The sequence below is a fragment of the Corvus kubaryi genome, unplaced genomic scaffold (assembly GCF_017639235.1).
Source record: "Corvus kubaryi isolate FWS band 111438036 unplaced genomic scaffold, C.kubaryi_AGA036_p1.0 37392, whole genome shotgun sequence".
NCBI lineage: Eukaryota > Metazoa > Chordata > Aves > Passeriformes > Corvidae > Corvus > Corvus kubaryi.
Window position 1 is genome coordinate 7,378,748 of NW_024581131.1, and position 23,944 is coordinate 7,402,691.

The 23,944-nt window shown below is 50.0% G+C and overlaps 1 protein-coding gene across 2 annotated transcripts in view; it reads right to left on the reverse strand.

The window, feature by feature from the left end:
- Window positions 1-18,181, reverse strand: part of LOC121669412 (ras association domain-containing protein 8-like) — a 44,386-nt gene extending 26,205 nt beyond the window's left edge. The window contains exon 1 of one of the 2 annotated variants that reach the window (XM_042038325.1): window positions 16,349-18,181. The gene's annotated coding sequence lies outside the window, so the exon portion shown is untranslated. Of the gene's footprint in view, window positions 1-7,353; window positions 7,797-16,348 lie in introns of those variants that run through there. The other variant, XM_042038324.1, reaches the window with a different exon arrangement.
- Between the last annotated feature and the right edge of the window lie 5,763 nt (window positions 18,182-23,944).

Below are 23,944 nucleotides of genomic sequence, written 5' to 3' on the forward strand. Positions count from 1 at the left end.
CCTTTGTGAAACCAGAGAGAGAAAACAATACAGAGCCTGGCATGGGCAATGAAATATGTATGTACCTAGGACCTCATCCGGCCCTCTCCCGCCACTGTACCTCTTGCCTTTGCATTCAAGGGGCACTGGATCTCATCCAAAAACGATGCAGGGGAACAAATGTAGCCCTGGCAACCCCACCGAGGGCAGGGAGGAACAAAGAGGACCCCCAGGCTGAATTTGTTTCTATTTTTAATCCTTATCTTTACCCATCACCCCCATGCATGGAAAGAGGCTTCTCAGCTGTATAGATTTGCATTGCTATGGGAGTTTGAAGTGATAAAACATTTGGCCTGCCTATTCAGAAGCAATTAGTGATTCAAAGCAGCCTGAGACATCTTAAAGGGGCCTGGTTTTCCAAGAGACAGGTGCTCTGAGCTGACTTCAGGGGAAAACAAAGTTTTTTTAGAAAAAAGAAGTCACTGGCTGCTTGAAAAGACATTTCCTTCAAGGCTTAGTGATGAAAAATAAATATTGCACAGAAAATTCCAGATTAGGCTGGTAAAATCTGGGAGGAGGTGGGGAGAACAGGCCTGGTTTACGGTGCTGGTAGAAGTAATGTTTATCTATCTCTTGAACACACATAATTTACATTTTTATCTTACGGGTTTCCCCTCCACCGCCATGACTAATGCAGGCAGAGCCATCTCCCACTAAGGCTGCCATCCCAGCATCCCTGTCCCAACAGCATCACCGTCCCAACACCATCACCACCAAGAGAGAATTTCTCACCCACATCTCCCACCAAGAGAGGAGGTGTTTTTTTGAGCATTGCTGCTCTTAGACCTTTAAATCTACCTCAGCCAAAGGGCAGTTTACCAGCCTTTGATCTGAGTGCAGTGACCAGCACATCCTTGCTTCCACTGTTGCAGGGCAAACTGAGGAAAGGAGTGAGACCTGCACCACAGCCCATGCTGTTACAGGCTCTGGCAGGATGAGAAGCCCTGGGAAGGCAGTGTGGGGATGACTAACTCTCAAGGTCCCAGGGAAAAGCCAGGAAAACTCATGCTAAGGGAAAGATTGCCTATGCAGAGACATCAGGGCAGGACAAGCTGGTATACAAATGTTCAATGCAGAGGAGAAAGCATCCACTCTCCCCCTAAAGGAGTTGTCCTGTGGTGTCCTCCCCATGCAGCTCCTTTTCTCCCTTTAGCACCAGGAGCCAAAGGGGTTCCTGCAACAGGCAACTGAGAGCAAATTGAGGCTTTTGCTTTGTGCTGTGGAGGCTCCAGCTCCTCTCTATCCCCGTGCTATTGAGTTATGCTGACACAACCACTGAATTTCTGTGTTCAGGAGAAAAAAGGGAGGAGGAAGAGATCTCTAACTTCCATCTGGAGGCGTCTTCTCCTCCCCACTGTACTGTGTACAGCACCTGGACTCCCTGCAAAAGCATCCCAGTCAGCCAAAGTCGTTTCCACTACACGTGCCACGTTGCCCGGGGGCTGCTGCTGGGGCTTTGCCAGGCAGAGAACAGCACAAGAAGACTGCAGGAAAGGGTAGGGCTGATTTAAAAAACAACAACAACAACAACAAAAAAGGATTTCTTCCAGAGAGCACTTGAAAGCTAACAGGGCAGAGGGGCACAGCTGGCAGGGGATGTGTTTTAAACTGCTTTTTAATCTGAGAGCAGATACATCCATCACCATCTCTAACATCTGTCTGGCAAGATGGATGGGTGGGGGCAATAATCTCCCAGGCTGTTACATGCGGACTAACTAAGAGAGAAACCAGGCAGCAGATACATTCAGCAGCCCTCAGGGGCTTCCAAGGCAAAGCACTGGTTGTGAGCAGGTGCTGCTCGGCCCCAGCAAGCGATGGAGGAACACCCAGGTGGTGCAGATATGTCCCTTTTCCCATAGTGCTGCGGGAATCAAATGTTCATTGGGGAAAAAAATACCCTCCACTACACGCAGCTCTGCAGGGCTTAAAGAGCATCTCAGCCACTCAGCTCCAGGGCTGGCTTAGTGTGATCCAACCCAAGTCTCCAGCTGAGATCAGGGCCTGCAGCATGCACTTGCACACCTGTGGGGACATCTACCCCAGCAGCTTGCAGGCTGGAGAATAGTAATAAAAGGAAAGACAAGAAATACTTCTTCTTATTTCCCAAACATGAAAGAAAACTCCCAGATCCAGCTTAAAAGCAAAATAAACAGCATGAAGATATTAACCGGCATCTTCAGGCACTTGTATGTCCTCATGCAACTGATCCTGACTGGACTGATTTTCACCCAAGCTACAAAGCATCAAAGGCAAAGGCATGAATTGCAATCACTTTCCCTGGTCCCAGGCTGCTAAATCTGCACTTCCCTGCCCATGCAGAAATCACTTGGCCAAAACAAGGGGCCAGACCTGCAAACCTATTCCAGGTGCTCTTCAGAGTGTGCTACATCTGCAAGAATAACTTCGATTTAGGGCAAGGTCATAAGCACAAGTGAAATGCAAAAAATGGCAGTAAGGAGAGAACCACAGGTGTAATGGAAGAGGCCCAAGACACCTGTCTGGGGCTAAGCTTGGAAGATCCATCAGCCCTCACGGCATCCCCTGTGTTTATTGTCTCCTCAACAGTAGCTGTTTGTGTGGATATCTCACTTTTCTTAGCACGTACACATGCACCACCAGGTTTTAACTCCCACTGTTGCAAAGACATGTTAGAGATGTGACCCTGAAATGCTGGAAAGGTTCAGAAAGCAAAGCACACTCACAGTTTACTTATTCAGTCTAACTTTGGGGTTGTGCTGCTTCTTGAGTTGGCAAACTGGCGTGGGACAAAGAGAGTACTAAAATGCCAGAAGTTATCCCCCCAAATCAGGTGTCAGAGAGGATAAACAGGGTCTGATGGCAGGAAAGCAGCTACAGGAAGGACTTTCCTAGATCTCATAGGACCCTCAAGACCATATAGCATCCACCTGGAAAAACGCACCAAGCAAGAAGAAAGAGGAGGTACAGCAGGACCAGTAGGTCTGGAGGTGGTCCAGAAGACCATCTCCAACCCACTGCTGATACCACCACTTACCCCCTTCCTCCCAAAGGAAATTTCCACCTATCCTGGTTTGCTCGTGTGTCAAGTTTTCCTCCCCTACCTCTGCTCAGGTGTGACTGTATCAGCTGTTTTGCAGCCAAGAGGATGCTTCACACTGAAGGGATCCAGAGACAAGCCTTGTAATTAGGGCATGGGTGCCACCCACCAGTTAACCCCTCCTCCTTCCCTGTTTAGCCTGGGAAACATATAGCCAGGTTTGTTTATACTGCCCATACAACTTATCATTTGGGCATTCTGCTTTCTGTCTTCAAAGCTCTTCCGCAGGTGTTTTGCAAGCTTCTTCCCAACCCTCATGTGGCAAAGGATTTAGACAGGAGATGGAAGGGGATCAGGGAAAAGAAAAGCTAAATAATTTGCCCCAGAGCAATGCCTCTGCATCAAGCAGTTGGAGAAATGCTCATGCCAACAAAGAAGGTGGTGGAGCAGCAAGTGCTTGGATCAGGCTGCAGAATGAGAACAGCTTAAACTCCTTTTCCCACCACTGGCCATAACAGTAGAGCAGCTCCAGGCATGTCCATGGAGCTTCGGCAGTCTGGACCAGCACTATCATTTCTATCAGCCTGTACCTGGAAATTTTAGGTCCAATTACCCAAAATTCTTAATATATTGATAACCCTGCCACAGCTTTTCTGTCGGCACTTCTGACTTGCTAAACCCCTTAAACTCTTGCTGGACCAAGAGCAGCCTGGGAGGTTCTGAGCCCACAAACTACTTATTTTGTCCCCATCACTGGAACAATCTTGTACTGGAGTTTGTTTTGCTGGTTTTGCTGCACTCTTTCTCTCTTGCTACAGAAGGAGAGGAAACCTCATTAAGATGGAGAGAACAGACACAATCCCCATCTTTGTCTTTTAATCAAGAGGCAAAATGAAAAAGTTCTAGCAGATAAAGAGCCACCTAACGAGAGCATTCTTGGTACCAGACCCGCCGAGGAGCACCACTGTCAGCCCCTTTGTTCTATCAGTCCCTTTGCCCCTACCTAATGCCATTTGCTCTACTACTGTCATTGTGTGTCAAGGCTCTGTCTCTTGCTTTGCTTCAACCCTCCCAGATCTAAAATAGATGTAAGACATACGGCATCTTTCCCAAAGCCCTCCAGGACCTGCTGATGAAGACTCAAGAGGCATTAGAGGACTCCGGTGTCACCATTGCTTTGGGGATTACTCCTTTCTGGGGTAGGAGAGGCTGGAAATTACAGGGATCAAGTCTCCAGCCCTCTCCTTCATGAGCAGGGAGGGCAAAGCAATTTTGGCTTCTCCACTGCTGGGTATGCAGGGCAAACAAACACAAAGTCCCAAGGCTGGAGACCGCAGGCATTGGGGTGATGCAGGACCAGAGACAGCCTCAAACACTAGGGCCAGGTGAGGACTACCAAATCCACATATATGCAGGCTGAGTAATATCCTGAGGAGCCCAAACATAGATGGAAATGGCTGGGACTTGAGAAAACTTGCCCAAGGGCCAACGGGGCTCTAGCGAGTGACCGCACCAACTTATGTAGATCCCACATTCATTAAAAGTAAAATTACTGTCTCCCTTTAATAACACCATTAATAATGTCTGCTGTCCTAGGAACTAGGATTGCTTGGACCTCACATCTGTGGAGGAAATCTGAGCTTATGCTGAAGCCTTCTGGTGAGTGAGCTTTGCCAGGGTCCCTCTGCTATCAGGCATCTCTGGTGTCTAACAAGGTCTGGTCTATGCCAGGCCTTCCCAGGCCAGGGTCAGTGAGGGAGTTTGTCTGTCTTTCCTTCCCTCAAGACCCATTTTCATAGCACTTGTAGGTGTCCTGAAGCAGAGCATCTCTACTTCTCAACAGCATTTAAAGGGTATCAAGAGAAGGAACGGGCACAGGCTGACAGGCACATGAGTCCTACCATGTCTGTCTTTTCTTTAAGAAGAGACAGGAAAGAAAACAGACCAAGCATTATTTTTCTTGGTGAGGAGAAGGGATAATTTCCTGTTCATGATTCAGTGCTGTCATGTGGAGACAATGACTGTCCTTTATCCTCCTCACAGCTTTGTCTTTAAAACACCGCTCATGCCAGCACACCTCTCCAGGTAAGGTGCAATTACCTGGGAGTTCACTGGCTCATCACTAGCAATTATCCAACTGCCCTGTGTCCCATCAACCCACCCTAATCACTACAGCCCTAAAACTGGCAGCTCCTACAGTAAATACCATCATTAAACCTCTGGGAGTGAATTTACTACCAGCCACAGAGTGATTGCTTGCTGGGGTCACTGCAAACTGAACAGAAGGATTGTTATAAAATACGATCCCACTCAAATAAAAGCAGATGCTATTAGCAAGCAACAGGCACTGTTTATTCCATAAAATACCAGGAAAGGCAAGTTATTTAATGACTATCTGGGAAAGTCCTGCCTTGCTTCACTGGGGCTAATGTTCCCAGTTCATAAACCGCCTTGGCCAAATTGTTGGGGAGATACAGAGCGAGCTGAATTTGTTTCTGTTTATGGCCTGCCTGCAAGGTGTGGGTACGTTTTTCCCTCTCTTGGGTTTCAGACTGACATTACTGTTCATGGGTTTAATAAAGCCTGAAGAATGTACGCACCTTAACCCTTCAGAGAAACAAGTCTTACTTCAACTAATTGGGAGCAGGGAGAGCTGTTGGTCCAAGTAGGAACACCGTCCAGTCCCAAGCTGCTCAATTTAAAAACATGATTGTTGAAAAAATAATTTAGATACCTAGTTTGTTTAATTCACCTTTAGTGAATTTTCATGTTTATTTATTTTCAGGTTCATCTAGGTCAAACCTCCTCTTACTACATGGGACAGACATTTTTTGTTAACTTTCATTTAGATACAAAAAGCATCACTGATTCTCACAGATCTAGTGACTGGGTTTTCTAGGCAAAGCCTCTGCTGTAAGCCCACCACTCCAAAATTGTAAACTTTGGCAACACTTCAGTATGCAGGATATATTTTTTTTAAACTGACAACTTGTGCTACATATTCCCATTTAAACAGTGAAAAATGATGTATGTAACAGGCATGACCCTTTCCCTCTCTTTAATCTCCCACAGCCCTGGGACAAGCTGACTGTGCTAATCTCACCCCTCCAGGTCATCAGTGCGAATCCAGGTCAGCAACAACACGTTGCCAGCAAAACCCTCTCTGCTCATTTTTTGGTGTCCCTCTGCCTTTCCCTGCCACTGGCATGCTGAGGAACTGCTCTTCTACTATGATACTAGGAGGGATCTCCAAGTCTCATCATGCCTTTGGGTCTGTGAGAAAGAATTGTTCAGGCAGGTCTCAGCCCTGTGCCCTAACAAATAACGCAAGCTGTGATCCAAAAGGTCTTGGATCACATCTCCCACTTGCAGCAGGAAGACCTGAATCGTGATACTGCTTTTCAATGTGTGCCACTGAATCCGTGCAGGACACCAACCCTTCCACAGGCTCACCACCTGCCACTGAGCCAGGAAGCTCCTCCGGGATGGCTGTTACCCCGTGCAGGTGGTTTCTCATCTTGGACAGCTTGGACGTGCCCCGTCATTAATGGCTGGCACACATTTTCACAGACACAGGTATGTCTCTGCTAGTTTTGACAGGTGCAAAATGGGCTGTGCTGAGTGCTGCCTTCCCCATGCCGGCAAACTCTTCCACCAGCCAGCTCCTCGTATCTCTGCTCGCATCTTCCAGGTGGAGGAAAAAGCCTTTTCTTTACAGCACGCCCCCGCAATGCCCTTTGCTTTCCTGCACACAGCTGAGCCCTGGGGCGCCCTTCCCTCCTCACCCCCCAGCTCCAGAGGGACGGACATGCGGGTGGGTTGCGCTGAAGCAAAAGCAGAGCAGCTCTCTGTCAGCAGGAAAAACAGTTTCATTTCAATGTAGCCATCTTCTAGCTCATCTCAGAGCCCCGGGTGCCCTGCAGGGCTTTTGTGAGTTTGATTAATCAGGCGAACCCAAAACTAGCCAAAATCACTTGCTCCGTCCTCTTGGGGCAGGAGAGCTGACCACACAACTGTTGGAAGGTCCCTTGACTTCCCCCCTCCCTGCACAGCTTCTCCCCAGGCATCCCTCCCACAAACACCACTGAAGGGGCACTTTCAAGACCCCCCAAACACCAGCGATTCCCCCCTGCCCACTCCCAGCTGCAACCAGCTCCTCCGCTGCCTGTCTGTGCGGGAGCGCAGGTGCCGCCTGTGCGGAGTCGCAGCCGGCGGCCACCTGACACCCGCACCGGCTGCAGCTCATCCCAGCTCCCGGGCTGGGGCTGGGGCACGGCCCGGCACCGCGCACAGGGTACCTGGAGGAGAGCCAGCGGCCCTGCGCGCTGCTCCTCGCCCGCGATGCCTCTCGCTTCCCAGCACCCGCCGTGCTCCCGGAGCCGAGTGGGGACGGGAAAGTCTGGCTCCTCTGCTTCTCGTTGCCAGGACACCTTGGCGTTCAAACCTGAGCTGGGACCAATCAGCCCCGGGGCTGGGGAGCACCAGCCCCACGTCATCCACTGCTGGCGTTGATTTGAGCGAAAAAGCGTGACAGCGGTCACAGAGCCCGTGGGGAGCTGCCTTTGTGCGGGTGGGCTCTGCCCCCACCCCTGCCGCTTACTGGAAGCCTCTTCTGTCGGCCTGCGGAAAACAAAAGAGCCGTGGAGAAGGGAAGGGAAAAGAGCACTTCTCCCCAGCTGCCAGAACTGCGTTCGCAAGCCTGGGTTCTTCTGCATGTCCTCTTTCTCCACCCCCCGGCTTCCCACCACATCCCGGTGGTCACCTCACCAGGGACAGCCTGCGCTCAGGTCACCTCTGCCCGGGAGCGATGGAGCTTCCTCAGCACCGGCAGTGTGCTCCTTGTGCCCCAGCGGGGCCGCCTCCACCTGCCTGGCTCTGCCCCAGACAGTACAGCGTGGGTGCGGGCCCGCAGACCCACGGCTCCAGGGATGCTTTCTGGCTTGGCTGCAGTTGCAGGGGCATTTTTTTCTCCCAGCCAGCCCCTGCAAGATGGTTTTGACGGAGCCCAGAACTGGAGCCTTAAGCCCCTCATGAGCACAGGGGACTCAGGTGCACAATGCAAACAGTCCATCCTTCGTTAGGGAAACTTTCCTGTCTGACCGTTCAGGAAGCACTCTGGCCACCACACTCCCGAATGGTCAGACAGGAAAGTTTCCTCAACACCTTGGTGCTGGCTTCTCTACTCAAACACATGCAGCTTCTGCCAAGGTGCACACCTGAGTGAAAGATGCAGCCATCATCTGGTTTCCTGCGGTGCTGGAGGTGGGAACTGGTACATTTTGACTCCCCACAGCCAGAGAGGGTTCTTCCCAATCCACCAGGCTCCTTCCCAAGGTGGGGTAGGTACAGGTGCCTAGGTAGATTCTGAAGAAACATATCCACATGACCTTGGTGGTGGTAGAGGGTAGACAACAGCAACGCAGGTATCCTGGCAGAGCTTCTCCCCTCAAGCCCCCTAGACCCTCCAGCCCAGGCATCTATGTTCATCTCCTTCCTGCTCATGGGACAAAGTTGTAGGACAACAGCCTCCATACTCAGATCTCATGCTGAACCTCTGGGATAAGTGTATCTGGTTTCTGCTAACCCTGTTCCCTGTCATTTATTCTCCCCAGAAGAAGACCACTGAGGTTTTGCCAGCTCACAAGAGAAGATGACCTGAAGAGGGGTCTGAGCATGCTGGAGGGTGGAACCATAGGATCAGCTACATGTAGTGCTGTGCCTGACTCACTTCTCCATTATACCACATCCCAAACACTCATTTCACTCCATGAATTAGCTATGCTGCCGAGGTGCTATCCACCCCCATTGGCCAGCACTCGGGCTGGCTTCCTTGCCACCCCACGCCAGCAATTAATGAATCCAGGCTGGCTCCTCACCCCACTCTGCCCTGCAGGCGGATGTGGATGAGCTGTAGAAGCCTTTTCCCAGTGGACTCACATCTTGCCAGTACAGCACCAGGCAGCCTGACTGCCTTCCTTGCCTTGGGGCTCAGTACAGCTCCTTGTGAATGAGGTATGATTTAATTAAGGACACTGTTCCTGCAGAAGATGGCCCGTGTGAGGCTGTAAAGGTCTTGAACTCATTAATTTTCAGGACATACCTGCAGTTAATTTGCGGTGACTTTATAGAGCAGACAAGCGCAAAGGGAGGTGTCCATGTGGCTCTGAGGTTGCTCTGCTCATCCTCAGGACCAAGCCTCCAGCAGTGCTGGTTAGACCATGGTTACAGATGTCCCTTGTTTGGCTCAGATACTGGATTTCCCCATTGACTCGATGCAGAAGAAGAAGGCGAATGACAATCACAGAAAGTGATGGCATGGATTGCACCTCCTCATTAGCTCCATCTCCCCACTGCCATACACAGAGCAGGAGGGTAAAAACATTGACATTTCTGGCAGCTTTCCCAAAGGGAACAGACAACATGGCAGGAGGTCCGGTGTGGGTCAGTGTGGAGCCAGGTGGGTACGAAAGGACTTCCCTATCAGTGCTGTCAGTGCTTTTAAGAGCAGGTTACAATGGCTGAACAAGGCAGTAAGACCTGGCTGTCTGGGCACTGCCATGGTGTAGCAACACCCATGAGAAAGGCAAATAGCAGCCCTGGCCAGCAGTGGGGCTTGGGGACAAGGCTGTCAGAAATACTGAGCTGGGGTTTTCACCAGCATTTCTCTCATGGAGAAAGAGCCATTTCTGCACTCCTTGCACATGATTTAGAAGCATTCCCCTTTATCCCCAACTCATTTGGTCCTCACCTAAGACAGGAGTGAACTTCCAGCCCTGCAATTTGCCATCTCTTATCTCAGGCTTTAACGCAGGCTGATAATCTTGGGCCCCAGTAACCTGGGGAGATTTTCTGTCAATGGAAAAATCCCACTTGAGAGTGATTTCTCTCTCAGGCGACTGACTCAGCCCCTGGAGGTGCCATCTTCCTCCTCTGCTTAGGCAGGAGCCAGGTATAGTCAAGTGCCTCATGTTAGATGGGAGAGGAGTCCTGCCTCCAGGCAGAATCAAAGAATGTGAGATATCAAAATACTCCAGAGGGCCTGGGCCTCACTTCTTGGCTAGGAGCCACCCCCCAGCAGCCCCACACATTTTGGCCAGGCATGGGCAGCACTGGTGGATTGCATAAGTGAGCTCAGCTCCCTCCTCCAAGCAGGAGTGAGCAGCTCCTTCAAGAGCTGAAGACACTGCAACTGCCAGCACAGGGAGGTAGCACAAGGTCCCCTTTTGCACAGCTCTCCTGCAGCTGAGCTGTCAGCAGAGCTGTTGTGTCTCCGGACAATGGACATCCCTCCAGACAGCTGGGACATCTGACCATGGAACCTTTGAAAGAGTTACAGTGGAAGGAAGGCCCAGCAGAGGCTTCCTCCACCACGTCACTGTAAGTGTCATCAGGCAGCAAGGCTACAAGATAGCAATGGAATGTGATAAACTAATCCAATGGTGGGGCAGAGTGAATGAAACCAGTCAACCATCCAGGGCAGAAAGCGTCCAGTGGCTCAGTTTTGCCCCTTCTTGCTTCTCCAAGCAAGATCTGCTCTGCCTGTATTTGGTGCAGGTATCCCATCCACAGCCACCCAAGATCACACATGCTGACCCAGTGACAGCTGGAATAAAACCATGTCCGGATGCAGCAGCACAGAGTGATTTCCCTTAAAGCAGTTACTCCTTTGGGAACTCCCCAAAATCCCCAGCTAGCCACCATCAGAGCTGGTGGGCTGGTGGAAGCAGAGAAATAAGTCCGTTGTTTCTGGAGGGGCTGGAACAGGGCCCAGCAGCTATTGATTCAATTCTTCATTCACTGCAGGTTTGAGTGAAGCAATTCAGAACCGTTCCATCAATTCAAACTTGCATAATAACATTAGCCAAAAAACTCAGGAACTTGGTCTATCTTTCCTAGCAGATTCTATTATTCTGAATCAGTCCCTGAGGAACAACAATAAAATTATGGTGGCCTGATACACCAAAGCCAAAAATCCTAAAAGTCTAAAAGTCAAAAGTTTTGTTATCATTTTTCTCTGGACAAGAATATCTATGAGAATGTGCCAAAGACTCAGTTCCCCGCCTTCCCCATACCTCGAGTAAATAATATTATAAAAGAAGAATAAGAATAAAGTAGAATTTATAGGTATTTGATAAGCACATTCAAAAAATAATTAAAAAAAAATAACACTTGCAACCCCTTTTCAGCACTTGGACCAGCCAAAGCCAAGGAAAACGGCAGGGCTAAGGAGGAATGTTGTGTGGGCACTGCCAGTGTGGGAACAGTGTGCAGGGTGGAAACCGTGATCCCCACATTTCCACATGTACACTGCACCCTTACAATAGACTTGACACTGTGTGTTTTCTCAGTCCAGTAACACCTCCAACAAACCTACGTCCATCTCCACCCACCCCTGCTCTCAGGTGATCATCTCTTCTATCCCATACTTTTGGCTTAGACTGTGTATTCCTTGGAGAAGCTCCTCCAAGGTGATATTCTCCTTCTCTCCCCATTCCCCCTGAAGGCTTCTCCTTTCCCATCAGATTTGTTTTTCCGCATGGCCAGTGGGAACCGAAATGAGGGTAAACACACATATTCATGTATGTCTCCATTCCATGTCTATCTGTCTCACAGGTAAGATGCAAACCCTGCTGAGAATAACAGCTTTAACCATGGCAATGCGCTCCAGCAACATCAACACAAAGGCACTGAGGTGGTAAAAAGGCTGGAAAAAAGAATGAAAGGAGGAGATGAACTGGGTCCGTTGAGGCCTGTTAAGAGCCAGGCAGATGGATCTGGGTTGAGCAGCCAGTTAGTAGGGTTGGTACCTCTTCTTCCCATTTTGTCTCCCTTTGTATTTACATCTCCTTTTGTACTTAACATCTTGCTAAGTGGAGGTCTTATTCCACCACCTCTGCCTGCACTGGGCTTGACTGACCTGGAGGGGAGCTTCCTGCCTTGTGCCCCAAGTTGTTGTAAAGAAATGTTACAAGTGAAGATCTTGGCTGCTTGAAAAATCACAGCGCTGCATACTGCGTGGCCTGACGGAAAAACCAGACCAGTGGTGAGGTGCCATTGTGTCAGCTCCACCCTCCTCCTGTGGGAGGAGCTGCATGGCTCTGGCCATGAAACCAGCAGCCCCTTCTTGGGATATGGGGTACTCAAGCCCCTTCCACGCCAGACTCCATTACCGTCTTGCTGTGCTCATAGGACAGCTTGGAGCATACCTGCTGGCCGGAGAAACCAAAGCACTGATTTACTCATGGAGAGGACAGAGATCATTGCTGGTATGGAGGACAGAGGTCATTTCAGCTGTACAGAAAGCACTTGAAATGCAATCAGGTCACTCCTGGCATGCTCAAAGCCTCCAGTGAAGACTCTGGCACTGTTACGAGAGGCTTGAAGGCCAAAGGAGCAAGACTGATGGGAGGTGTGAACTGCATTTTCCAAAGACGATGAAGAGGAGTGGAAGGGTTAAGTGACCCACAGTGACAGAAGTGGTCAGAGCCCCACTGCTGTTTCACCTCTCTTGTAGTTGCTAATACTGTTTAAGACAGCCAGAAACACAGGACTGGCACCTGATCTGGGTGGGAGGTGAATCTGTGCAAAGCAGCAGACTTTTCCTAGCCACAGCAGAAATGTCATAATTTCTGGATGATTTTGGCTCTATGGTGACCTCAGACCTGATGTGAGTTGTTTTGGTTATTTTTGGTGAAAACCCAGCGAGCCTTTGCAGTCTGCAGAGTGAAGGAGGTGATGATGACACTGTGTACAGACAGTGACACTGGAGGGGACATCCATGGCTTAGAAAAACTGTCCCCTTGCAAATCAGTGAGAGGGGGTGAATTGGAGCAGTGTGGGGAGAGGAGCACCTTCAAGGGAAACTGGTTAGCGAAACTGGTTAGAGAAGGGTTAAAAGGTTTTAGTGAAAGCACAGGAGGGACTAAATGGATCAGAGAGTAAAAATCCAATTAGGAGATCTAACAGGAAGAAGCCAAGCCTTGAAACAATAAAGATAATAGTTTTAGCTGCCAAAGAAAAGATTAGAGTGAGAGCAAATTTGCGGTGGGGCCAGGAGGAAGGAAAAACTGTAGCAAAAAAAAAAACAATAAAAAAAATATAAAGAGTTACTAGTCCTCAAGACAGATTCACATGACAGATTCACATTACAGCCTCACCTACAGCAAAGTTCATCTCGGGACCCAAACTGTGCAGCTGGTTCTCACCTCTGTAATTGGCTGAATGCCTTCAAAGAAGTTTGAAGTTCCAATTTGAGCCCATCATGGTCTTATCGACACGAATAGGCTGGGAGTGAATTGACCGCAGTGAGGTTTGGTTGCTTATTTTGCTTTGCTGTGTTATCACGTAAATACATTTTACCTGGGATAAAAGCCAAGGAAAGGAGCTGGAACAGCCCCAAAAGTGTTCCCTTCAGCTCTCAGAAAATGCCAGGCTCTCACCTACAGTCCCTCAAACACCATGGGGTCTCTGCAGGAAAACCAAGCAGATTTCAAATTGGGAGGATGGATTTGCAGTCAGGAAAGAGACCCAACACTCATAAAAACACCCAGACGACACCTCTCCTCTTCCAGAGGAGAAAGAGCCCTGGATCAAAAACACCCAACACAAGCTCCGAGCTGGTGATGCGTGGTATGCACTGCCAATTACTTAAGCAAACGGGATCACAGGAGCTGGCACAGCCTGTGGCCAAGAAACAGCAGCATCTGGAGGGAGCAAGAGCTGTGGGGCAGGCATGCTTGCCAAGCCACTACACTGACCTGTGCCCCAAAAGGCACCTCTTTGAAGCCTCGAATCCAAGATGTAATAAGGCAACACGGAGAAGGGGATGAAGGAGGATCAAAGGTCTGGAGGAGCCTTCCTGCAAGCAAGGACTTGTGCACACCAGGACTTCTCAGTCTGGAAAAGACATGGCTGAAGAGGTTATGGTAGAGGGCTACAAAGTCAGGCATGGCCCAAAGAAGGCTGACAGGGATTGGCCTCTTCCCAGTGCAAAAAATGGGGCAAATTTCAGAGCAGGGAGGTCCTTGTGTGGTGGGAGTCAAACCTGGGGAACTCCTTGCCCAAGGATGCTGTCAGCTGTCAGTATTTGCATGAGTTCAAGGCAAGACTAGATGAGCTGATGGAGAAAAAATAATCTGGATTAATAAATGCAGACAAATGCTGTTTAGGAAGCCTGTGGGACTGCACTCTTGACCTGTGTTAGTAGCACATGGTGAGGGGACATATGGGCCACACTCTGCCCATGTAGACCTCACTCCTGGAGGCAATGACAAGGGGTAAGGATCAAGGGAGTGCTAATCAACTTATCCTTGGGAGCACCTACTGCTCCCTGAAGCCTCAGGATGCTCAGCAAATCAGACTCTTGATCTGGCTTACTGCAGGACTTTTACTTCCTCATGGCTAAACAGCCCCATGGATCCCAGCCTTGTCCCAGGATCAGAGCTGTGCTACAGTTTATCAACAGGAAAGCAGAACACTGAGTGATTTCTCCCTGTAGTGTGTGTCCTCAGCCTACATCAAAGAAACTCAGCCACAGCCTCAACCAACTTATTTCTAAAGTGTGACTTACTATACTTAGACACAGAGGTCCTCCCACTGAAGAATCCCACCATGCCTTCAGAGGATCATCCATCTCTCACACGGTTCAAGCTCCATCTCCAAGCTCATGTGATCCCACTCAGTCCATGGCCACAGCCGTGTTCCTCCACCACCAAAAGCACACTGCTCACATCAGGCGGCACAAAGCCACCCACCTTCCTCCTCCCACCCCCTTGTCAGATGGGAACACAGTCTTGCCAGCTCCCAGATGGGAAGAGGAAACCTTTGCCAGCCCCATGCCAACCCCAGGGCAGCAGGTATCCCTGCCAGCTTCAGGTGTACTGAACCATATTTGCCAGCTCAGGCAACCACAGAGCTTTCATGTTTAATCAAGTGAAGGCTGCAAGGGCCTGGGGGCAGTAGATGGCTGGCTGTAGGTCAAGATGCCCATGTGCTCCTTGTCCCTCCCACATTATTTCTTCCTCAGCCATCCCTACGACCTTCCTCGGAGTACACATGATGTGCATGTGGGATGTGATGTCAAACCAGAAACGGCAGCCTGGCTTTTATGGCCTTGTGGGATCACCAACCCCAATAAGAGCTGCCAGGCACCAGCCAAACCCATGTTAGGTCTGTATCTTGTGCCTATTGGGAACCACCTCATCCTGGCACACAGAGGACCTTGCAACCTCAGAGAGGCCTTTGCAAGTTCTCATGAAGCCAAAAAATGCCGGTGTCCCTGCTTGAATTATATTTTGCCAGCTCAAGGACCCCAGCCCCAAAGCACAGCACTGCAGAAGCTGTGGCAAACCCCTGTCCCTGGACATCCTGGGAAGGGCACAGCAGAGGAGAGCTGTTTGAACTGGAGCCACTGCACTCCCTGTGCAGGATAGAAATCTTGCCTAAGCCAAATGTTAATGAGATGGCAGAAGCTCTGGGCAGGCTTTGTGCTTTTTTTCCTCCTGGATTAAGCAGTGGCATGTGAGGATCATGGAGCTGAATGGCTGACAGCTGAAGGTTAACATCAGGTCAACAAGCCCTTTCTTCCTGCCTTTCAGTTCTGAGACCCCGAGGTGGGAGGGTTACCTAAAGCAAACATTTTTAAAAAGACAGTTCTCATTTCTTCCCTGTCTCTTTCCCTTTCTTGCAGAGGAGCTGCCCTGGGTTTGAAAGCCAGATGGGATGCTGCTTTTCCATGAGCATCAGGATTTGGGAGCAATGGCAAGCCATGGCTGTTCTCCCATCTGAAGTCCACTGGTCTCCCTTTCCCAGGACGAGCTCACTCCTACGCACCTGCAAGTGTCTGCAGGCACCTGAGCTGTGTGCAGAAAAGCAGGCTTCAGCTCCTGACTCTGCAGCTGATCTCCTGGGAGATGCCAGGTGTGTTGTTCACAGCCTGACTCAGCCACCCTTGGATTTCCTTGTATTGCAGAAGTGTAACCGAGGTCTGCGCTCTGGCGTCTCTTCTCCAAAGCAAAGGTCTTTGCCCTCCCCTCATCACCCTCTGGTGTGTGCCAAGATAGTGACATTCCCAAAGGAGTGGTGGTTTCTGTTTGATCACCCGGGTGGTACCACAACTCAAACACCACAAGTGGCTTGTTTCCCCCCATCCTCCTGTGCAGAGGGCCAGAGGCTGCCCTGGCCTGCTCCCAAAACCACCCATTCTCATCAATGGCATTAAGGACAGTAGAGCAAAACATGGTACCTTAAGGATCTTTTTGCAAGGCAGAGTTTGATGACTCAATTACTACGCACCTTTTGAAGCAGTGTTCCAACAGCTGCACTGGATGGGGGGATCCAGGGCAGTTTCTCCTGCAAAGAGAAGTGACTTGGGGGGGTTTTCCTGAAGGGATCCAGCTGGGCAGTGAGGAAACTTCAGAACAATGGCTGTCCAAGCTACACCCAGTCAAGTGTGCTATGGGGATGAGAAGAGGTTTCCCAATGCTTCCCGCTGCCTCTGCTATGGATACATCAATCCTGAGCAGTCAGAGAGTACTGAGCAGCTGGGAGAGGAGGAAGAGGGGAAGGAACAGGAGGATAAACATGTCATAAACCACCACAGATGCTTCTGTCATCACCTTCTGGCCACTGCTTCAAGCCTTGCTACCATTCAGATGTTACACTGATTTAAAGCTGTTGGAGTAATCAAAGTGGAACAAATTTCCCAGTCATTGTTTCTTCACATAGACACAGGCACAGACACACACACACATATATATTTGCAGACACACACCTGTAAAATGGAAGCATGATCCTTTACATTGCCATACCTTTTTCTTGCCTGGGAAGGAGGTACCAGTACAGATTCTCAAAAGATGTGTTATCAAGAGTTGCACCCCTTAAAAGGCAAAACTATTTCACTTTCAAAACACCTGCTACATTTCTGATTGGGTTTTATACCAATAAAAATGTCACATGTCCTCTTGGAAAATTAATCCAAAATAATTTATCCAGCAATCTAAATTAGTGGAACTACATTAAGTCTTGCTGTATACACTCTCATCTTAATTCAGGTTAATTTGTAATTCTTTGAAAAAATCCTTAATTAAATTGAAGGGATCATTAGTCCATTATGTTCCAAATAAGACTGTCAAATACAGCTCTTGGCTGATTTTAAATTGCCTATCATAATTACACCAGAAGAGAAGCACCTGAGAGTTTCCCTCTTCTTTGGGCAGCCAAGAAGCCCTCAGGGTCTGTGAGGGGACTTGGGGACAGTGATAACACATCCAGGCCGTTTCTTTAAACCTGGTGCTGTGGACAGAAGCACGAGCACTTGAGCAGAAAAACAGACCTTTTAGGCTCTCTATCCTCCAGTCTCAGCCTCTTCCCACCTCCCCACCACCTGCTGATCTCTGACGGAGCTTAGGAATCGCTCACTTCCTAAGGGTGTGTGGGGAGGGAAAAAAACCCAATGCAAAACAAAATTGAACAGAAGTGCGGTTGACATGACATGGGATAATTATTGGGACAAATGGAGGACAGAGAGAGTTGTTTTTGCTGGAATAGTCAGTTGGACAAGAAGAAGAATTTCCATAGAAAAGATGTTTTTGATCATAGTCTGTGATATGGGTTAATAATGCTTTGTTGGACAGTTTAAAACAGGTCCCTTAGATGCTCTGTGCTGGTAATGCTTTTCAGTAGAAGAAAGCAATGCTCAAAGAGAGCTATGCAGTCAGGTAGGGACTGAAACAGTGAGAAGTGCTGGTAAAGGAATTTGGATTGTTTTACCAAGGAAAGGGAGGGCTTTCAAAACAGAATGGGCTGTGATGGACACCAGGGTTGGTGCAGGCAGAATGAAAGCAATGCTCTGCACTGGGGGCAAGGGTGCTCTGGGCTAGAAGGGGGAAAACACCTCTGTGTAGCTGTCAGGATAGCAAAAACAGTGCTGGTGCTGCACTGGTGGGAACTGGCAAGGAAAAACTGTCAGGAGAGCCAGGGCAGGGCTGGGCAGCATGATGTCACTTCCCCATGCCCTTTCCCCTTGCTCCTTTCCTCGCAGCCCAACAAAACCGCATGTTTCGTTTGACTCAGGCGAGGAAACAACACAGGGGATTAGCTGCCTGGTATCATGACAAGGCAGGTGAGAGCAAACAACAGCAAGGAGCTTATCATGAACTTATCTTTGTGTTTGGAGCTCATTGTTGCCAGCTGGATTTCACTCACTGACCATGTGGTTTGTATCACGGAGATGCTGCAGCCTGCAAAAATGAAGGAACAAGGAACAGTGATGGTACCCAGCTCTGAATATTTCCACTTAGATCAGTGTCCCTCAGCCTTGAATAGTGTTGCTAGCTGATGAAGGGAAGGAGACTTTTCCTAGAGCTACCAGCGTGGAGACGAGACTACAAAATTATTCTGTTCCCGCATGCCAAAGGCACAGACGATTACAATTTTTCTTCTGACTCCTACTCATCCCGCCTCGTAGAGACCAGATTAATCGTGGCACATGATCAAAAAGATTGAAATGAAGAAACCAAAAACCAAATGGCTGCAGTTACACTGCTGCAAAACTTGGGTGCAGATAAGGACTGTAATTTTGCTGTGCAATAGCCTGGGCTCAGAGATGTGAAGAACAGAGTGCTAACCCCATGTGTTTTTATCCTAACAAATACCCTGGCTGCCCTGTTTCAATGAGAACTCTCTTATCACATTGCTAGCTTCAAGCAAAAAATCACTGCCTTTCGGGAGAGTAAAAGCAAGGTGCGAGACCCGTGAAAATGAGCAGAGCTGCAAAGAGACTTTGCCATGCGGCAAATGCACGTGGTGGCTTCGAGCACTTGTGGGCTGAAGCTCCTGCACACAAAGCCGGACATATCCCCAGGTCACTGTGGGGTCACTGTGCAGTAGGCCTTCCCCTGCACCTGAGCACCAGCATCACACCACACACAAGCCCCTAAACCCACCACCCTTCTCCTGGGACAGAGCAGCTGCTTTAACAAAGGATTACCATCCTGCAAGGGAAACTTGGCAGTGTGGGGCACATGTATCCCACCCATTCCTCCTCCTTCTCATTCTCCTCCTCCTCTCCTGCTCCTGGCACACCACCCACAGGCCCCGCTCTGGCCACCCTCGGCAGCTCCTGGGAGAGCTCCTGCGAAGCAGAGCCAGATGGAACTGCCAGCTTTCCCGTACGAGATGGCACAGGCTTTCCAAGCCGCCTCTTCCTGGGGCTGCCTACTCCTACGTGGGAGGTGCAAGCGAGGCACGTGTTGCTTCTCCTGGTGAGGTTTCCTCCAGCGTGTCCCAGTGCCACCAGTGCCAGCACTGAAGCCTGTGCTTGGTAGTCCTGCACAGCTGCCAATCATCAAAGCCAGCTCAGATAAGCACCATGTCACCTCTTCCAAAGGCCCTCTGGGTGGAGCACAGTTCAAGGCCAAGCATTGCAGCTGGTGATCCAAAAGCCAAGGGATACAATTTTCATGGTCACCCTGCTGTGTGAAAAGTGTCTGCGTGCACAAAAACCCCATCCACGGACCCTGGCCCACCATTGTTTGAAGTGGTGCCAGCAGCAGAATTCCCAGCCTGGGAAGTGAAATTCCTGGGAAGGCCCACCTTCTTGCACACCCCCAATTTGCATTCCCACTTACAACTTTGGGAGGACCACAGGGAAGATTATCCACCACTGCCCCTTAGAAAGACTTGCCCTAGGCATCCTGTGGGCTCTATTGCTTTGAAGGACAGCTGGCAGGGGAAGATGTCACCTGCTGTGATATGTATCAGATGTGCAGATGACATGTTTGTGCAGGGTGAGAAGAGCCAAGACCACTGCGGGCTGATGGCTCTGGCAAATCCCATCCTTAGGTAAAATCCTGTCTTTAATTCCCAGCATTTACTATTGTCAGTAAAGCCTAGCAGACACAAGGGAGGAAGCAAAGGCACCCTGCCTGCACTGCAGTGTGCCAAAAATGAATTCAGGTGCTGGCTGTGCTGCAGACACTTGCCTCACGTTGCTGTGGGGCTTTACCACAGTTTCGAGCCTGCTGCCACCAGAGGTGCTGGGACTGCTGCCTTTGGAATATGGGAAGTGACCAGTATAGGACTGCATGGGAGCAAGCAGGCGGGTGTTGGGTTTCCAGTGCTTGGGAAGCAGAATGCAGCCTTTTGTAGGCTGGATGAGACCACTGGGCACAGACTCTCTTGTCTCTCGCTATCATTGACAGGGATCAGGCTGTCTTGACAGATTTCTGGGAATCTTCATCTGTGCTGGAGAGGCACTTTGGGCCTTGGTAGCCTTGCTGACCGGGGAAGGACTGGAATGCTCAGGGATGGAGCATTTCCTTTGTGGGGAGCAGGCAGAAACATCTCACCCTGACATATTTTCGTGCTGAGCTTTCAGCACTTGGATAAACTGCAGGCAAAAATCTCTTGTAAAAGGAGAAAAAAACCCTTTCACATCCAAAATGGGAAGCCTGGGTGCTGCCCTGGGCCCCAGGGCTGCTGTTAGGGGTCTATCATCTCCTTGGGAGCCACCACCACTCTTGCACAGGAGGAAGGATGGCAAATGGTTCATTTTAGCAATGTGGACTTGGTCCACCGTATGTGATGGTGGCATCTGCCACACCAGGCCTAAGGCCACCACCTTCTCCAGTAAGAGGGCTTAGGGGGTTTCTAAGGTTTATTGTGACCAAGGGTGGTGGTTGTCACCTGCAGCAGACCCCATGAGTGACAAGAGACACATGATAATAAAACAAATACACAAGAAAATCCCTTTCACCCCCTCTCCGCTGGCCTTCACCCAGGATGCAGGGTGCGTCCCTTCGCTGGCTCAGCTTTCTCCATGGCAACAGATGGATGTCGCAGTCCCATCCCCCTTCATGATACTGGGGCGGGCGGGTGGGAGACAGATGGCAATGGAGGGGAAAAGAGTCCAGATCCTCCTGAGTGGCAAAAATTGCAGGAATCCCTGATTGCTGGAGCCAAGACGTTGACCCAGAGCTGTGGGAGGGAGGGAAGGCGGAGGCGCGTGGCTCTGCTGAGCCCGGAATAGCAGAGCAGCTGTTAAGTTATCACTTGTAATTATTACAGCATATGGGAGGGAAAGAATAGCTCTCAAAGGGAGGAAAACAAATAAGGAAAAGGCGGGCTGCCACAGGGCTCAGCAGCGGGAAGAGGGACATTCGGCCCTGCGGAGGGTCCCCACCAGGTGGGCAAGGGGATCGGGGGACAGCTCTTCCTCTCCACAGGCCCGGCAGGAATTTGAGTGCAAATATTTGCACCTGCAGCATCACGGGCTCACCTATCTCCCAGGGTGCCCACTGGCCACTCAGGAGCATGGATATGCTGGGGACAGGACAACAGTGGCCAGGGTGTCACAGAGGGATGGAGCCTGGCATGCTCCCCCCGTCCCTTCTCCATGCACAGGTCCTACTGCTTGCTCTGTAATTTGAAGGATGCAGGGCCATGGGCAGCAAGTGACAATGCTAGAGCACAAAGTGCCCCTGTAAACCAAAGGGAAAAGCCTCAGGGACAAGCCCTGCCTGGGAGAGCCTGCTCCTGGAAAAACATGGGACAGGGAAGAGGTCACATGCAGCAGCATGAGACAGAGTGGGGAAATTCAGAAAACAGTCTGTGAATGAGTAGCAGTGACAGTCTCTCTTACTCCACTTGGAAAACAAACACTGTATCCCCTCGTAGCAGTTGTTATTCTGGGCTTTCAATGTTAGAAAGAAAAATGGCAATAAGTCCTTGGAAATGTGAAGCCATTGGCAGTTGCACCAGCTGCATCCCAGTGTGGGGACAAGGAGTGTCAAGGGAATGCTACCACTGCCCACATCCCTGGAAAAAGCCTGGGAGCCTTAATGGAGAAAAATCTAACCATATCTGCTGTGTATTAAATGCAAAGATTTAAGTTCGCTGATGAAATTTACAGCTACTGAGCTACAGATTTTCCTGAGAGCCAGAGAGCATTTTGGGCCCATTTTGATGTTTACTTATCCTGCAACAGGCATGTAGCCACAGAGGTGAGGCAAGATGAGGAAGAGATGTTACTTGTTACCTGGGCATTTGCTACTGCCTACAGTTGGAGATGATGCAGGACCAGGGACAAAGGGTTAAGGGGTTAGAATGTACTCTGACAGAGAGATTTTTATACTCTCTTATACTCACCTCTCTCCTACTTTTCAGGTATATTTATTTGTCTACTGCTGCCTTCTCCCTGGCAGCACCATGAATTCCCTCAGAGCAGATGAATTGGCACCTATCTGCTCACCTAAGTGAACTCTAGCTCATCCCTGGGTCTCTCATCCCAAGCCAACTTGATCCTATTGTGAAAAGCTTGTGGCTCCAGTGAGAAGCACCAATATATGTCTGAGCAGGAGACAGGGAACCCTGGACACACTGGGCTGATATGTCAGGACCAAAGCACACCACTCCCAGACTTAAGCCGTGAGCTTGGAGCAGTGCCACCCAGAGGTCAGCAGGACACAGATATAGATGGGTGCTGAGCACCTGCAGGTCTCATGGGAGCCCGGGAGATGCCCTGAAGCTCTGGTAGCCCACCTGGACACGCAGCACAGGCAGCTGCTGAATGGCAATGCTACTGCAAACAAAGCTGTGCCAGAAGCATTGGAAACAGGAGATGGTTCAAATTCTGTGATCCAGAATAGGAATGAATCGCATGTGGCAGACAACAGCCCCAGCACCCGTTAAATAAACCAGCCAAACCCTGCCAGCCCCCCAGGATCCTTGCCAAGACAGGCACTGTGCTTGGAGATTGAAGGACCAGCTCTGCAGCTAGCACATATATGATAGTCTGGGTGAAAATCAGGGAGGCAACACCAGTTTGCACCAGATGATGCTTTATAAACCACCGGCCCTTCCAGGAGGGCTGACCCCACCCCATGCACCCGTGTTGCTGCTCAAGGACTTGCCTGGGTGACGTCTCCATGGGTGGCAGAAAAGGACTTCTGCTGCCTTCCTCATGAGGCTGAAATGCTGCTTGACTGCTGATGTGTGGGGTGACCCCACGACACAACTGAAGCTCCCCACTACACTGACACCTCAGAAGAGAGGAAAGCAGCAATGCTGAGATTTGCAGAGCTGCTTGGGCCTCGTGTCCTCTGTCAGCAGTGACCCAAAGCAGGGAAGGGCTGTGACAGGGCAAATAGGGAATGTGCCTTGGGCTAGGACACAGCTTGGGGCATCCCTGCTCACGGCATGGGGCTGGAACTAGGTGATCCTTAAAGTCCCTTCCAATACAAACCATTCTATGATCTAGAATGAAAGGATTCTCACAGTCTTTGAGCCAGAGACTCCTTGGGAGACTGTGCTGGCTCAAGCATCCAGGAGGAGACAAAAAGCCTGCCAAGAGCTGCAAATGGAGGAGGAGTGTGTTTGCAGTTCTTTACTATCTCCACACTGGCTCTGGATTGGCAGTGGCTGAGCTAGAGACCCCATCAGGGTCTTGGGGGCTAAGCCCTCCTTGTAGCAGGATGCTCTGCCTAGGTGGGGATAAAACAGCTCAGACTTTACCCTATTTGCAGAAGTTATCAAGTTATCAGTGGCAAATGGAGTAGGAGGGGTCAGGCTGCTTTTGGTGCTGAAGAATGCTGAGAGGAGGCTGACTCATCAAGCCCAAAGTTAAACATTCTGAGGATGTGAAGAACAATGTTTCCTGACAGAAACTGGCACTGGTGAGGAGGTGGCAGACAAAGCCCCTGATAAAGAAACCAACAAGTGCTAGTGCTGATGACTTATCTAATGGCGCTGAGCTGAAGGCTGCAGAGCTGACACACATGGCCTACAAACATACGTTTGACAGTCAATCACTTCATACTGTAAAAACCCAGTCCCACTTTTTAATGGCAGGGTCCTCTAACACCCCCCTTCTTGGGTCTGTGTGGAGATTCC